This window comes from Dermacentor silvarum, chromosome 6 (genome assembly GCF_013339745.2).
Source record: "Dermacentor silvarum isolate Dsil-2018 chromosome 6, BIME_Dsil_1.4, whole genome shotgun sequence".
Classification (NCBI taxonomy): domain Eukaryota; kingdom Metazoa; phylum Arthropoda; class Arachnida; order Ixodida; family Ixodidae; genus Dermacentor; species Dermacentor silvarum.
In genome coordinates, this window is record NC_051159.1 from 38,547,392 (window position 1) to 38,564,306 (window position 16,915).

Genomic DNA, 16,915 nt, shown 5'->3' on the forward strand with positions numbered 1-16,915 from the left:
ATTATGTAAGAGTCCATTTAGTGGACTGTCAATTTCGGTTCTCGCTGATTGGCTGCTGCTTCACGAGCAGGAAGGAGACTGGCTGGCACCTTCCTGCTCGTGAAGCAGCAGCCAATGGTGACAGCCGAAGTGGACAGTCCACTAAATGGTCTCTTACAGAATACCACCCCTGGACTGCGCAACCGAGTCCAGGTGCGGGCTCTCGGGGCGCATTCTTAGATTAGAGAGAATGTAATGAAATTGAAAAATAAAACATAATAAATCAATTAAAAAACAAATAAATAAATAATGTGCAAGTAGGTGGCGCGTTGGTTTATGTTAGGAAAATATCTAAAATTACATCCATGGGCGAGGATTCCTGCTTCGTGGTCAAAATCCCACAGCGACTGCAGAACCCGAGTAGCGTCGGCTTGCGGCGCGTGGGAACTTCTTTGTTGATACGATGACTCATTAGCATGGTAGAGTGTCCGAGCAACATCTAGAGTGGCGCAATAGCTTGTGAGATGCCTCATTAGGAGATCTATTCTAAGATTCGACGAAAAGCTTGTTTGCTCAGGTAACATGATGAAGAAGCGGCGTTCTCTGAACAAGTCAATGTGACAAAAACAGAATTTTCGCGGCTCGTACGAGTTCCTTCGTCACCAAGGACCAAGTGTGACTGGGGTGCCCGTACGGGCTCCGAAAGGTCGTTGGTTTTTGCTTCTTTGACTTGGCCAGTGACCGTAACTTCTTGGAAATGCTTCACTGTAATATAGGCGCCCATGTCACGTGTCCGGCATGTAGCGAGAGCTGCTCATGTTTTCTGAGTAGAAAGCGTTGTTTGCTGCGGCACGAAAAAGAAGAGCCGCAGTTCGTTCAAGGCTCGCCGTGCCCCCCACGAACCCGCGACGGCGAAGCGTGGGCGCTTGGCATCCGGACGCCCACCACGTGTTGGGCGACGCAATGCTCGCAGGTCGCCCGCTTCGCCTCTTTGTTCGCCAAGGCCTCCCGTTGTTACGGAGAAGCGGGTCGGTATCACCGCGCGCAGAGATGGGAAAGAGGCCGCCTTGAATTGCACCGAGGTCGCGAGCATGCGTCTGTCTGTCTTGCCGCGAGATTGCGTGTTCTCCAATTGTCTCCCGAGAGTATATGGCACGTCACCTGGATTTTTTTTTTTTTTCAATCGAAGCGTGTACGTGTCAGTCTTCAGTCCAGCGGAATCGCACGGCCGCGCTAGACGTCTGCGCATCACTACTGACGAAAGCTCGACAAGAAGTGCAGTTTGGCGAGGCACGTTATGGAAGGAATGTTGCACGCCACTTAACTCCCTTAGTGAAGTATAGTTTTCGACAATCGAGGTATTTTAAGGATCCCTAGAATTGCGAGACACTAAAGTCACCTTTTACGAGATTGCCTTGTCGAAACGATATTGCGTTGGCTGTTATGTAGCACTCGTCATTCAATCAGCGGCCATGCTTCGGCATGTATCGGTGTTAGCATCCACCAGGCGCATAACTGTTTGCTTCATTGTTGATTGGTACCGAGCTTATTACGCCACCCACTTATCGCTCATCCCGGATTGACCATAAACACAAAGTTAAAGGCATTTTTTGCAAAACAAACACATTTTATTTTTCTTTCATACCGCACACATCAAACGATTGGAACCACCTATCTGACGACGTTGTTCCAATTTCTGATCATTCTCTTTTTTCCCGTTCTTTATCTGCGCACCTAAAATGTGATAGCACTGCTTAATCATCTCATGCATCTCTCCTCCCCACTTATTTCTTTGTCTTTTTTTTTTACATGTGTCGTGATTGCCTGCAATTTAGTTTGCTTCATGTTTTCTTTTCTCCCTTTCCCAAATTTCTCTTACGTTCAAATTTTGCTAATAGTATTGTATAACATGATGTGTTTATTTCTGTTCTGTTTAAGTTGAGTTATATTTGTTTTAGTTGTATTTCATTTCACGTTTACAATTTGTCGCTAATACTGTATAATGCTGCATGTTTCATTCTGTTCTTTTCTTTATTTGTTACCCACTCCCCTCTGCAAAGCTTCGGCGATTGAGGGTATCGAAAATAAATAAATAAATAAACGATATTGCGTTGGCTGTTATGTAGCACTCGTCATTCAAATCAGCGGCCAATGCTTCAGGCATGTATCGTGTTGTCAGCCACATAGTCGTCATCACAACTGTTCAGGGACGCTAATTGAATATACCTTGTTTGCTTCATTGATTGATTGATTGATGATTGATTGATTGATCGATTCGGTGTGCCTAACGTTCCAAAGCAACACAGTGACTATAGTTTCAGAATAACTTCGACCACCTCGGGTTGTTTATCTCGCACGCAAAGTCCGGCTTGTAGTCGCCACGACCAGGAATCGAATCCCCGACCTCGCATTTAACAGCAGTAAGCCTGAGCCACTGACCCATCACGACGGGTCTCAATGAATTTCGTGCGCCTACGCGGGCCTTACGCTGCTCAGTGCAGCTTGGCAGTTCAAAGGCTATTTCGATGCTTTTCTTAGTATTACAGCACCATAGCTACAACAGTTAAAATGCTCCAAACGGACTTTAGGGTCTTTGCTTAAATCTAAAGCTTTTAAGGAACATCACCGTCTTCTCACAGACACGAGACACGATGTACTTCTTAACGATACCTTGCCTTCCTTATTTTGTTATCATCACAACTTACAAAACGCTTTGGGGCATATAAATCAAAGTTCTATGTCTGTGTCTTGCACAGCACCATTTTAACGCTACACACTACGTACGTGTGCAGAATATGAAATAGAGGAGCGGATACCACGGTCTCGAGGTGAATTTTAATCGGCTCAAGGGTCGACCACTAGGTCCAAGTTCGCGGTGACCACTCGGTCACTGTCCAGTGGCCGTGCCAAGGACTGACGACATTGGGCTGCGAATAGTGGTTTTCCCTCTCAAGAGATACTCGTGTGAGCTCGAGTTCCGGAAGCAGGTATGGATAGAGAAAATATCCTCATCGTGGTGTTTTGAAACGCACCTGTGGCTTTGTTAAATGGCCTGCATATAATTGCTGCGACTGATCTGCAGCTCTCTCTGGAGCGAACGTTGGGCTCATAAAGTGCCAAGTGTTTTAAAGAACAGCCGGCTACCTCTATACATTTCTAATTTACGTATCAGTGATTTTCTATGATTTCCGAGGAAAAGGTGACGCTTTGTTTACACCCTTAAAACTTGAGGTTTAAAATGGAGTGAATTTCAAGGCGCTCGACACCGCATTGATTCGGCATCGCATTCCGAGTTTTTGAGCTGGCAGAGTTTTTCAATGATGATTATTTTTTTCTTTCCTTTTCCAGAGTTTTTGAGCTTCTGCAATGTGGAAACGATGGTTGCTGGTCGGCGTTAAAACTCTCGAAATAATTTTTGGTTTCAGACATTGCTGAATAAATGTTCATGTTTGTCATCGCCTGTCATGTCATGGAGCTCATGACAACAGCACCACACAAACACAAAAGAAGTAAGTGGTTTCTGTTGTTGTTCTACTTGTGTCCGTGTTTGCACGCCTTCTTTTCCATGCCAGAAGTTCGCTATACCAACTTGCTCGACTTTCACTCGTAAATATGTCATGTAAGCTTTCAGTGCTTTTCCGTTTCTCTATCCTTAATTTTGTCCTCTGGAATGGCATGGCACGTCACAGGTAATATACATATACATGATACAGTCTCCATAAAACACGTTTTCTTACTTCATCGAATCGACCCAGAGAAAGAAAGCAGTAATGTGGTGTAGAGAAATACGACGCCGTGACGTTAGGCTGAGCTGCAGTAGAAGTAGTCTGCTAAGCATTGCTAAAAAAACAAAAACAAAAAAAAAAAAGAAGAACGGATGCAATGTGTTAGCAGCAAAATAACCGAAAGAGGAAAAACACGATCCGTAATGTGGGGATTACGCTTTAACCAAACGTGGTCGTAAAACGCATTCGTAACTGCGGCCTTCGGTACAACGGCCGTCCCTCACGAGTGACCTCCAGAAACATCCCTCCGTATCTAAATTTCGAAGGAAGGGAAACAAGATGTCAGATACGGATCCAGTAGATGCAGCAGTGCAAACATCTGCTGTTATGCTGCGGCTTTTTACGTTTCATCGCTTCTCGCGTTCTCACCGCGACGAATTGGCACCAAAATAACAGGATTGGAAAATAGCACAAACGTGTTTTCGAGGCAAACAGGCTCTCATTCTCCTGATACTGAAAGCAACACATAAGCTGCGAGCTTCCGAAGATGAACACGTGACTCGAAGCATTAAGGCCTGAGCTAAACTGAAAAGCGCAGACGAAAAAAAAAGAGGCAGAGAGCTTTTGGAAATACGGGATGTAGCCTGCATATTCAGCTCTAGATAAAATTCCTAACAGTTCGATCCCAATGATATGAAGCCAACAGGCGATGAAGCCAAAGAAAGCATAAGGAAATTTAACTTTAGTTTTCGTTATTAACTTTTCCTTATTATTTCTACCGTAAATAAAACCACGGTTAATTAAAAACCACAGTTAAGAACTACAGTTGGCTTCATATGGTTGTGACCCCCCCCCCCCCCCCCCCAAAAAAAAAAAAAAAAAAAAAATTAGCCCCATGGTTTCCCTTCTTCTCATGGACAACATTCAGTGTGAGTTGATTGGTGCATTCCATGGCTTCCTGTTTAGGTTGTGACGTGCTTCAGAGTCAACCCAACTTGATAAGTGGCGTTCGGGAGAAGCAGTTGCCCACAGCTTTAGCGATGCTATGTCCGCCTTCACCAAGCAACATTGCATACCGTGCTTACTTGAACAAGGCGCGGACTGCAAGTGACTGTGCTACAATTTTAATTTGGTTTCATGTTTTGATGTTTTTGATCTATCATTATTTGCTGTGCGAATTATGTGTGTTGAGACGTGCTGTGTAGCAGTATCAAATTTCTGTGAACAATGCGTTAGTGCGTTCAGCCTCTTCCGACTTTATTTTAATATTGTACTGTTTGTTTGTTAGTTCATGTGCATGTCTCTTCTAACCGGCCTGTCTTTGTTGGAACTGTAGTGTTTGCCTAAGCGAGAAGGCAAACACTACAGTATGATTTTAACCTCTCCTACGCAAACATATTTATTATAAACCTACCGCTGCCCCTCTTCTACGGCCGGTCTTCTTTACAATTTGGATCGCTGAAAGTGCTACTGAGTACCTGTGGCGTCTCTCAACTTCGTTAACGTCGAACTGTATAGTGTCCACGGCAAAATGACGTCACAAGAACTGTACGCTCGCTTCCCGACTTCCAACTCCCCCGCCCGCCCCCACTGCCGCCACAAGACTCACCGGAGCTCGGCTGCGGGAGGTCTCAACGTGTTGGCTTTGTTTCGCGAAAAATAAGAACTCTCCCACGCTGCCGAAAAAAAAAAAGAGGAAGTAAATAAACGAAGCCATATACCACGTGTCCGAGCGCGCTGCCCAGCGGTGTCCAGCATGACAAACAAAGGGCAAAGAAAACACTGGAGCGATCCGCACGTGATCAGTCAGCAGAATGAGCTCACGAGCGCCGCGTAGAAACGCCTCGTGAATCAGATACCCGGAAATGACACGCTCGCTGAACCGCACGCATTGAGCGGTCGCGTCGGCCGCGCGGGCGGCGATTACGTGCCCGCTGGGCGGTTCTGACAATGATACCCGTGGTGGCTCGACGCAGGCCGACGCTGCAGGAACGTACGCGAGTGTTTGTGTGCGTGCGTATGACCCTGCCATTAGAGATCGAGGTAAAGCCCACCCGCGCGCGCACTGGTGTGTCATCGCATTCACGACGACAACTTACACCGTTCTTTTGCTGGGGGGAGGGGGGTGATGCGGTGGAGGTTGCGCAATCGCAAGCGAGCACGCGCGGCCTCCTCAGAAACAGAGAAACGCGTGGTTCTTGGCGGTTTCTTTCATTCTTTCTGTTTCATTTCTGCCGATGTCGTTACACCAGCGATACACGGCGCCTACGCGCGAAAAGCGAGAGTTTTTCAGCGACGTCATTGGAATGCATTATGCGAACGTGGGGGCATCTTCCTGCCCTTCGTCGCTTCAGACGCGCTGAGGAACCTAGCGCCGTCGTATTTGCGAGGATTCGTTCTACTTTTCGTTCTTCTGGTCATTGGTAATTGGCCAGCACGAAGCCGCGCCCCCATCTTTCACCGGCATTGACTGGGCGGCGGGCAGGGTCATTAGCGTGACTTGAATTAGAAGAAAAACACTTCTGGGGCCGTTATTCATTCCGACTAATTCCAGCTTTCGTTTCACTCTATCTCTCTCTTTGTCGGCTTTAGTCAGTGGAAAAAAGACCGCCACGGCGTCGTTACCACTGGGCGTCGCTCTGGCCCAATCCTCCAAAATGGGCGTATGCCGCTGTGACGCAAAGGGTATACACTAAAGATGCATTATTATGCCGATCTAAACAGAATTACGTTTTTTTTTTTTTCGAATAGCCGGTGATGGTCCCGTTACGAAAAGAATAGAAGGCAGCTGCCCGCGAATCAGTCTGGCGCTGGCTACTCGAAGCTGCCTACGAGAATGGATTTCTTTGCGCTTAAAAAAAAAAAAAAAATGGTACTAGTAGCTCCTCAGGATCAAGTTAAGTTCGTTGTCTGTCTGGTAGTAGTATAACGTTGTCAAGCGTTGGTCGTTACCGTGGCCTACGATAACGTTGTCAAGCGCTTTCGGCACGCATGCGACATCGCTCTGCCAACTGTTCTTCCCTGAGGCTCCGTCTTGGCGGCATTCTAACGCACCGTTGCGCGCCGCCGCGTTTGTCGATGAGCCACCGCTCAAACTAAGCAAGGGGAAGCGGACCAATCAGAGACGTTGGCTCCACTTTCCTCGCCCGGTTACCTAGTTGAACTGCGCTAGCTCGGCTGCACCGAAACTCTATCCACTTCTGCGTGCTGCTCGCCTCTCGTCAGCCAATTAGATACGGAATACCTGTCACGGTCTGCAATGCTCTTTGGTTCGAAATCAAACAAATGTCACATTTTGTTTCTCCACTCAACCTCCTATAAACGAGGAGAGTGTTTGAGCTGTAAAAACAACGTTGCGGGTCACCGCTCGTGCTTGCGCCAGCGGTTACGTAAATGTGACGTCGGGAGATTGGAATCAAATCAGAATGAAATAGCTTTACGCTATAGCGTCCAAGGTTTCCTTAGAAAGAAAGTGGCGCAGTTAACAAAAGCGATTGGCCTGGTTTGTCAATCAAACCCAACACCAATGCATTCCCAAGGTAGTCGCATTACAGCCAGTGATAAGCCGGAGGCTATCTAGCCTGCAGTTTGTGGCGTTTGAGAGAGCTAATCGACAACGCGTTCAAGTTGTCGATTAGTTCCCTCACCTGCTTGGCTAACCTGGTGGAGCGATTGCTCTGCAAAGGCCGTGGCGTCGACTTCGATTGCCGCCCCCCCACCCTCCCCGGACCAGGACAAGACTTTCTCCAACTGCGAAGCTTTGCTCCCGAGGAATTCTTAAGCGTCTCCATTGTAGATTTCTGCCACAACCTAAAAAAGTGAAAGGAAAAAAAGAGATAACGCCGTAGCAGAACTGATGTCCAACTGTGCAGGTACTTTAATGCGTACCCTATCCTGTCTAGTTCACTTCGAGTCGGCAATTTGAAAGTGCTTTTCTGGCCCCATTGAACATTTCGGCGCCGGTGTGGCGTATATATTTTCGTGCGATTATCTCTCGATTTCTGGCCGGCACTTCCTTACATCTTAATCGGGGCTTGGCGCCTACGATAACGAGCCTTACGTTTACACTTACATCCAACGCAAATAAAAAGCACAGTGTTGGCCCGCGCTTGCACCCACTCTGCCGCTCTATTCCTTGCTCAGGCACGAAGAATTTGGCTTCTCTGCAGCTCACCCGGACATCGTGTCGCTTCAAGGGAAGCGCACTATTTGCAGACGCAACATCCTACCTACCTTCCGCATGAATGGCGGCTCGCTACGGAAGGCGACCTTAACTCACGCAAAAACGTGAGAGGCAAGTGCGCGGCCGCCTACCGCAGCGAAAGGGGAGCGTTCCTGCGTTTCTTCTGCGCGCACAGATAAGAAAGGAAAAGACATTGAAGCGGCAATGGCGGCTCCTTTCTTCGCTGATGGTGCCGCGGGGTATACTGCCGCAACTACGCGTGCTTCCGTAACCGATAGCCATCGAAGTTCGCGGGCGCGAGCGTGTAACGAGAACGGGCGTCTTTCAAGGGTGGCATTGTGCGTCGATTGTCTGGCCTCGAACTTGCCCCTCCACCCAGCTTTCCTTTTTGTGTGTTTTTCGAGCCAAATGTTTGTCTTCGCCTTTCACCGTTTCGCGTCGCAAGAGAAAGTGCGGTCACCGAGCTGATTGAAATGGACTTGCTGTACGTCGATCCTTTTGTTTTTGTTAATGCCTCAGCGCTGTCGACGGCAGTAACGGTAACTGTTAACGTTGTTACGTGCGTGTGCGTACAGGGGTCGTCCAACAAACCCTGCGCAAACAAAGAAGCTTCGTCATCAATTGAATGTAAACGTTCTGTGTAGTGTTATGCGTGTGTGTGTGTATTGCGCATGGCGTTGTGCCAACAAATTAGTTTTGTTGAGTTTCTGGTATATGGGTCGCTTTAAACTTCCATGCTTGCGCCAGTGCAAACACTTTCATCTGTTCACTAGAAACGTAAGCAGATGAAAATGTTTGATGTTATCTTTAGCAACAGATTGACTTTTGGTTCACGTAGGAGTGATACGTTGGTTAGGCATATCGTGCTTCTCAACTTTCTGTAACATAGGAGAACCACTGACTGTCATGCTTCAGAAAATTAGAGGCCTACATTTTCAACTCAGGTGCCAGAAAGAAGCAGACTTTTTTAACAAACGAATGATTGTTATCAGTACGCTTCAATCGCATATTTCGATTCCAATCACCGGTGTCGCAGCTCGTAATAAAGTTTTTTTTTTCTTCGCCCAGTGTGTCTCCATATTCAGAAAAGTTTTGTAAGCGCCGCTGCAGCCGCTATCCGAAGTTAACGGAGGGGCCCGGGCCGCCTCTCAGCTATGGCGTTATCTTGCTAAGCACGAGGACACCAATTGGAGTACGGGCTGCATCGGCTGCATTTTCATTGAGGCGGAATACCAAAAACGCTCGGGTAGTGAGCTTTAAGTGCACGTAAAAAAAGCCCCGGGTGCTCCAAGTTTGTCTCGACCCCCCCCCCCCCTCCTCCTCCCCATATCTTCCCAACACCTCTTTACTACGTCGTCTCTCACGGCCACATTGTGACGGAAAACCACATAGTTCCAAAACAAACAAGCCTAAACTCCGTGTTCTTTGCACAGCGCCCACGTAGCATCCCCCTCGGTGGACCTCCGAATGCGCGTAAGGTGAAAGACCACGGCGAACGCGCACGGATAACCCTTGCCTTGCTAATCGTCACGGCTAGGCGCTTAGTATGCCGCAGGCAAATCGTTCTCGCCGGACGACGCTTTCTCAACGTCCGGCGCTTCGTGATTAACTCGTTCTACGCGCGCAGTTCGTGTTTACGAACAGTTTTCTTGCTGTGGGAGCGAGGACGAGCTACCACAGCAATTCATTCCGTCCCGACCGCGCGTGTCGAGGAACGAGCCCCTCGCGGTATTGCGAAGAAAACAAATAGGCGTCATCCCACGCCCTCGGGGATCGCCGGTGGCGACGCTATAGCTGCAGCAGTGCATGGCGGATCGCGTTCGGTGAGCGCACTCTCGTACGCGATATGGGCGCTAAGGATTCTTGTCACGTCGACCTTGCGTGCAGGGCGTAACATGGGGGGCCGCCAGGTGTTGTGATTGCCTTTGGTAAGGCGATACGGACAGCTCATTCCTATTACTTGCATGCCCGGGAAAGGCGAGCGGGAAGGCTTCGCACGAACGCTTGTGTAATCTATATTGCCTTCGAGTAGGAGCTCGTTTACACGCGGTAATTGTATCTCGCAGCAGATTATAGTGCTCACTTTCGCCTTCCGTACGTCTTTTGGCGCTCGATATTTCTATTTCTTTTTCTCGGGCAGATCAGGGCGTTCTAGTACCTCGGTCTACTTTGGAGAAAACGGGAGATAGCCAGGGTTCGTAGTGTTAGTTTGTTCCTGTGCCGTGTAGTTCACCACACTATGTAGTACGCGAGGAACTTTCACTTTCTTCGAAGAGAGACGTTCGCATCGAAATGCGAACGTGGAGGTAAATAAAAAGACCGCGAACAAATAAGGTCACCACCTTTCCTTGAGAAAGTGTCAGAAGTCTTTAAAAGTTGACAGCCTGCTATCGTCGATTTTGTTTGCTTCCCAGCACTGGAGGACAAAGTCGTGTAGTCAGTGTTCGCAGGTATTGTCACGATATAATAGTGCTGAAACGCATGAACTTCTGCAGGCCTATAACACACAAAAAGTAGTTAAATGCTATTGTGAGCACGGCGGCGCACCCCTCCACGTCCGCTCTCGATGCAATCACTATGGCATGGAAACAATTCTGAGCTAGCGTGCGTATGGATGATTACCTTATAAAGAGAACACAGTGTTCTGTCACTGTATTCTTGAACTAACAAAGTTAAAAATTAAATTAAATTCTGGAGCTTTACGTGCCGAAAGATTTGATTATAAGGCAAGCTGTATAATGGGGACCCCGGGATAATTTTTTCGGGTCGCAGGCCATCTGGTCCTCCGCCATGATATCACGTGCACCGACGTTAGGGCTTCAGCATCTCGTCTCTGGGCTGGGCCAATTAATGGAAGTTCAATAGGCATTCCTCCGAATACCTGACCTGGCGCAATTTCGCGTAAGTAAGTGGAGCCACTCCCGAGGCACCGGACACGCCTATGCCGCGGCGCTGTTACCGCGCACGTTTTGACGCCGGCGATGGTCGGCCCTTTTTCTCACGTCAATCTCGCTTCGGAATTCCCTCAGCCCGACCGCGCGGCAAGCCTTTCGTCCTGCACCGCACCGCAAGCCTCGAAGACTTTTTCCGAACATCTCGAGAGGCTGGGTGAGGAAAGAGAAGGAAACCCCTCTGCTATGCAGCCTACACATGTTTGCGCTTCTAATCCATCGTGTTCCTTCGTGAAGTCTAGCCGCTGTGCTTCGCAAAGACGTGGACAGGCTATCGTAGCCTCTCGGATAATATGACGGACAGCAGCCGTCCGAGCCGGGCGCTAGCGCCTCCCTTTTTTTTTTCCGCGTTCGTCACTCAGCGAAGCAAGCCGAGGTGAGTGGAGACGAGGTGCGGGCGCTAAGAATCTCGCACTCTACGCTAAGAACGAAGAAAAAAGAACACAAAAAAAAAACGCGATATAGCGGACGAAAAGAAGACGAGGCACTTTGCGCAGGAGTTATGTCAGCGTGCAGCGAAGCCGGGTTTGGGTTACTTATAACCCTGAGCTGCGTGCGCTTTGGGGCAGCTTAAAGGGACGCCCGATGTAGCGGCGCCGCTGTCACAGCGCCGGAAGACGTAAGGCAGGAAGAACCAGTTTCGCTCATCTTCTCAGGCCAGGGATTGCGAGGAACCAGTAAAGCGAGCTCGTCTCGCGAACGCTGCAGTCGCTCGCGGGAAGGACGCCGGAACACTACTTCTCTCGCGCGCACCGGTGGTTTTGTAACAGCGACACTGCGGGATTTAGTTGCGTCGATGATGGGGGGGCCGGGAGAGAGCAGAATAGACCATGCCACAATTGAGTAGAGGATACTCCTACTGGGACAACAGTACCTTATGGCACATGATTTTTGCCCGGCCTCACTCAAGTTTTGCCATTCCTGCTCAAATGCGGGCGAAAACAAGGTAGACAACTATAAACGGCTGTCGTGCACGGTCATATAGGCTGTACTAGTACTGATGTCTGTGAAGTAACCAGTGCGTGCGAAATATCATGCAAGGTATTACGCAAGGTAAATGCATCAAGGTATATGCATCGGGTCACGTTGAAATGTGATGACGCTCGAAATGTGTTTCTCAAAAGGATGTGGCTTCCGCTTCCTACAAAATAGATGATGTAGTCGCTGAATCTCTTTCACTTTGTGTCTATGTAAAAGCGCCTCGTTCATTTCTATCCAGAATTTTCTGACGGACGAGGATAACAGAGTCAAGTACCGTACTTCTTTTGTAATATAAAATAATGAAGTAAATGCGCACACTATAAGTAGCATTGCGAGTCTCTTCGGGAAGTCCAGACTGATATGTCTGTCATAGTGGAACAATATCTTGTAACGAGCGGACACCGGACAAAGTCGCAGTCAACAGGGTGATAGCCGATGGCGCAATACAGTGATAATCTCCCGTTAAGGGTAAGAAACTTCGGGAAGATAGCCGCTGGTAAGTTTCAAAGTGATAACAAAGAGAAAAATGGCACTCCCAGACATACCGCTCATGTCTATACCAAAGAAGGTAATCTGACACTGTACACCTCGTCACACCAGACGCCAGCTTTTCCAGTGCGCCCGAGCACTATCTGTACGTGACTCGCGAAGCGTCCACGAGTTATAATAAATGTGCAGGTAAGCGAGCCTTCCAGGGTTTACGTGGAGAACGTGTTTGTCTGTGATGGTACTGTTCGGCATACCAGCGTGGTTAATCACAATACAGCCACGCATTCAGAGTCTACACTACCTTGATGTAGTCGTCATTATGCAAATGAATTCACAGGGAAACAAACGAACTCAACGTAACACCACAACCAGCCGACTCGTAAATGTTTTTATGCCGTGTTATACGTGCGGGAAGTTCGTAAGCGCTGCTTAACGAAGTTTAAATTAGGCGTAATCACCATACGGGCTATCCTTCTTGCAACCTCCGAAAAGGTACAGGGTAGAAGCATTGCTCGCGTATTCGGGGCCTGAACATGCTACATAGCGCGTATTGTCCGCTATGTTGAGACTCGCCGTGCACAAAACGCGCTCACGAATCCGAAGAAACAAAAATTACAGCGAAATCACTAAGTTATGAAGCGATTTGCCTAATAGAACGGTCTACTATAAGCCACGAATGTGAGCATAGCGCGCTCTTCTTTAGATTTGGACCCCCTGGGATCCCAACTGTATGCCTCAGCTTATCCAGATCGCCGAACGCTGCGACTTCCTGCTGCGATTGCGTGCCTCGCCTGCTCAGCACACTCTGCGGTTCTGGTTACATTAGGTTCCTTTCAATTGCGATCCACTCTTGTGCACGAAACAATGGCCAGCATCAGTGGCAAATGAAGCGGACTGTCGCGTTGCTGTCTGCGTCGGCGTGCTCGAGACTCGTTTTCTCCTCGTGGCAAAGGCCACGGGGGACTATCAGACGCAAGCGCGGCCCACTTTGCATAACACGCGGACCTCTGATGGGCGACACGAGTAGCCAGCTCCGTTCGCGAAGATGCTCGGTGCTCAGGGTCCAGCACACACACGGAACAACACGCGAAGCGGTGTCGGCCGAGCGTCGATGGTGCACGAAGAGTCCGAGTCGGGGAAGCAAGGGTTGTGGAAGATGTGTGTGGGGGGGTAGGATGGGTGGATAGGTAGGTTGACGAGGAGCCACAGTGGCTGCTGCTTTGCAGGCGGCGGTCGGACTTTGGGGGGGTGGGTAGGTTGGGTGTCAGCGCACGGTGGCCTCACCTTGTGGTGGCGGGGCGGCTACGAAGAAGATCCTCGGGGATGCTGGCTTGGAGAGGAGAGCTCGTCGAGTCTGTGCGTCGAGGGGGCAACGGCGGCGTAACAACCTTCTCCGAGCTGCGTCCGGGCTGGCTCTGAGGAGAAAGTCCTTTTGCGTGCGAAGTGGGCCACTAGAGACGAGCGCTTGTAACGGTGGTGGCGGTGGGGGTGAAGCACGACCGGCAACGGGAGAAGAACACACGGAGCGGTGGAAAGTGAACACACACAAGAACCTCCATTGGCAAGGCCGGATCTCCCTTATATATTTCCACGCGGGCGGAGGAAGGCAAGGGTTGCCGGGGGACCAATGGGGTCCCGCACGCGCGGTGACCCTATGCCCCGTTTTCCTTCTTACTCTCGGCCGCCACCGCAGTTTCTCTTCTTCTGCCGCGCAGGTGACGGAGGAGGAGGAAGAAGAGAAGGACGAGATGCTGCTGCTGCTGCTGCTGCTCCGCGCGCGCGCGCGCTTCGCAGGGCGGCCTTCACGCGCCCGGCGGCGGCGTCTCGTCGCCACCGTCATCTTACCGTGGGACGCCGATTTCGGCGCGACCAACATGCCCCCCCCCCCCCCCCCCCCCCCTCCTACTTCCTCCGGCTTGCCCGCACACACGCTTGCTTTCGATCGAAGCAATGTTCCGCGTCGCTCCCGGGCGCCTCCGATTCGATGACGTTTCGATTTCGCCCGCCTAGTGTTCTCACTGTCACCTCAGGGTTTTCTTCTTGCTATTTGAGACGGCGGTTCGTTAATGGTATTGCGGTATCGCGGGCCGATTGCCCAGCGAAGACGTATGGAAATGCGGAGAGGTTCCAAATTTAGGCATGCAATTATCTTCTCATCGCGGGGCACACGCTGAGATTGGGACTGTGTTTTCTCTCCTTCTCTTTACCGTTGTGATCGGGCAGACTGCTTGTTAGCGGTAGTCATAAATTGACAGAGAGCCAGTAAGGATAACTTTCGGTGAATATCTTGCGACAAATAAAGCACACAGGGCGTTATGGAGTGTTTTTCGCAATGATGTCTCACATTGAGCTCCTTCAGAGCAAGAATGTTAAGAGCAATCATGTTAACAGCAAGCGATGGTGACGATGACAAGTTCATTTATTGTAGCTTCAAAAGCCCGAAGACATTACTTAAGGAGGGAGCTCTAACAAGTAGTAGGAAATATACAATAGTTCAATGTGACCTTTTAATGCAACGTGCAGTAAAGGGGTACCGAAATCAAAGTGGGCATTTTGTTTCCTGAAGTCCAACCATTCACTAATTAAGCAGAGAGCTGAAAGAGTCATCATTCAGCTCTCTGCGCTTAGAAGTTTCGCGACCGAAATTCAGTTCCTGTCGGGAGCCAGTCTTCACTGAAATGCACACCGTAGAAACTTTCCGGCTTTTGTTATGGTTTCGTGCTTACTACTTTTCATATTGGTTTCTTTCAAGAATTAAAACCCTGCCGGAACGCATATTAGCCGACTTGCCACTACAGCTCATTCAACGGCTTCGAGTTTTAGCCTTTCGGTACGCGGACCTCGTGGTTTCTTCAAATCCCGGTGAGAGAATTGTTTGTCGAATGTTTTTGAAAGAAAAAACACCGGTTCTACATTGGCGGAAACACAACGCGCTTCACACCAACGCTTAGTTAACTGCCAAGAATTCATTCATATTTGGGCATAAATTCCATTGTAAAGGAAGGCTGAAAAGCAGCTTATGTTAGGCCACATATGGACAAGATACGCGCGTGTCGGCTTGTGGAGCACATTGCGGACAACATTTCAGTTTACGCCAAGGCTTCTAGCCTGAGAGAACTGTATAAATACAACATAAACGAACAAAATTGGCGCAGGCCTGTAGTCCGTAACACATGATTCAAGTGTATACAAGCGCAGCTAAGCGACGCGGACAAAAAGTGGCACTGTGTGTTAATTTGTTTGCTCTCTCGATCACCTCACCTCCTGAATGCGCTGGAGCACTTTCACTTCGCTTTGTTGTGACTGATTCCCAATGGCCAGTGGCCAGTGGCCCATGCTAGGAACACGAATATTGTTCAAAGTACTGGCGTTGAACGCTACAACGCTTTGATAAGCACACATGTGTTGCTTCTGTTGCAAAATGTTTTGTTGTCTCATCATCAGTTCACATATTTCATCACTGTCACGACAAATCGTTTAATTTTGTTTAAAAATTATTGTCTTCAATGAGCTAAGCAAACGTGAAATATCTGCAAGATATTGCACATTTGTAGGCCTTACAACTTCTGCCCGATTAAATCAGGTATATTGTACATGTCTTTCATCCTAGTATTTTTGTATACTTCTCCGTAGCTTTTTTTTTTTTTCTGAGAACTTCTCCTCTACCTTGTATCGGCTAGCCATGCCCCCGTAACGATTCCGCTCGTATCAATTTTTTCCCTGCTTTTTTTCACCACTAATCTAAACGCCTCTTGCTTATCTGGACTGCTGACCGGTTGATGCTTCTGTCCACTCTGTCCAATCTGTCCACTTCTGTCCAATCCAAGCGCTCCTGGAAGGTGTACGTCACCTCCGGGTCTCACTGGGCGAATCCCTTCGCATTGCGTTAGGATGTGCTGAATGGTGTCTGCTGAATGCTGAATTCAGCACCAGGTGGTGCTGAATGGTGAATTTTTGCTGCAGCATACGCATGCATCATCCTGCTGCAAGTATTTTCTCCGGTATGTTTTCGCCCTTAGGGAACTAGCTCGAACCTCAAATAGCGGTTTCAACAAGCGACCCCGTGCAGTCGTTTTAAAGACTTTTCACATCAAAACACGAACTAGCAGATCAACGTTCAACGTTGGCCCACATCAACGTTCTTTAAAAGTGTTCCACAATATTTTTTTGTGCTAACTAGGTTTACTATACTATCCTGTACACAACGTTAAATAAATTTGAAAGAACGCAGAAATGTATACGACAGCGAAGCAAGAATAATTCTTCTCAAGAGTATAGGATTGTGAAAAGGTCAATTAACTATTAACTCGAACTCAAGGTGTTATCCCTTTCCCACGTTCCCTTTCCGATGACATTTCTGCATATTGATTGTCAGCAAAGCGTTCCACATGCTAGAAAATTGTGCGCACTAGGCTGGCCAAGTCTAAACAAGCGTCGTCATTGAGCACAAACGAAACTGACGAACACTTTCGGCGTTGTCGTTAGTAAAACATACGCTGTGTCAGCTGCTTACCTGGACACACTGTTATTTGATAAATTACGCTTTGCACGGAGACAATTCTTACCAAGTTTCTATAACAGCCGAATCGTGGCCACGATGAATGACA

The 16,915-nt window shown here is 48.6% G+C and overlaps 1 protein-coding gene across 1 annotated transcript in view; it reads right to left on the reverse strand.

Annotated features, from left to right (window-relative positions):
- The window catches only part of LOC119455433 (U-scoloptoxin(01)-Er1a), a 37,487-nt gene extending 23,637 nt beyond the window's left edge, over positions 1–13,850 (reverse strand). Inside the window, exon 1 of the mRNA XM_037716837.2 lies at positions 13,593–13,850. The gene's annotated coding sequence lies outside the window, so the exon portion shown is untranslated. The remainder of the gene's footprint in view (positions 1–13,592) is intronic.
- Positions 13,851–16,915: the final 3,065 nt, after the last annotated feature.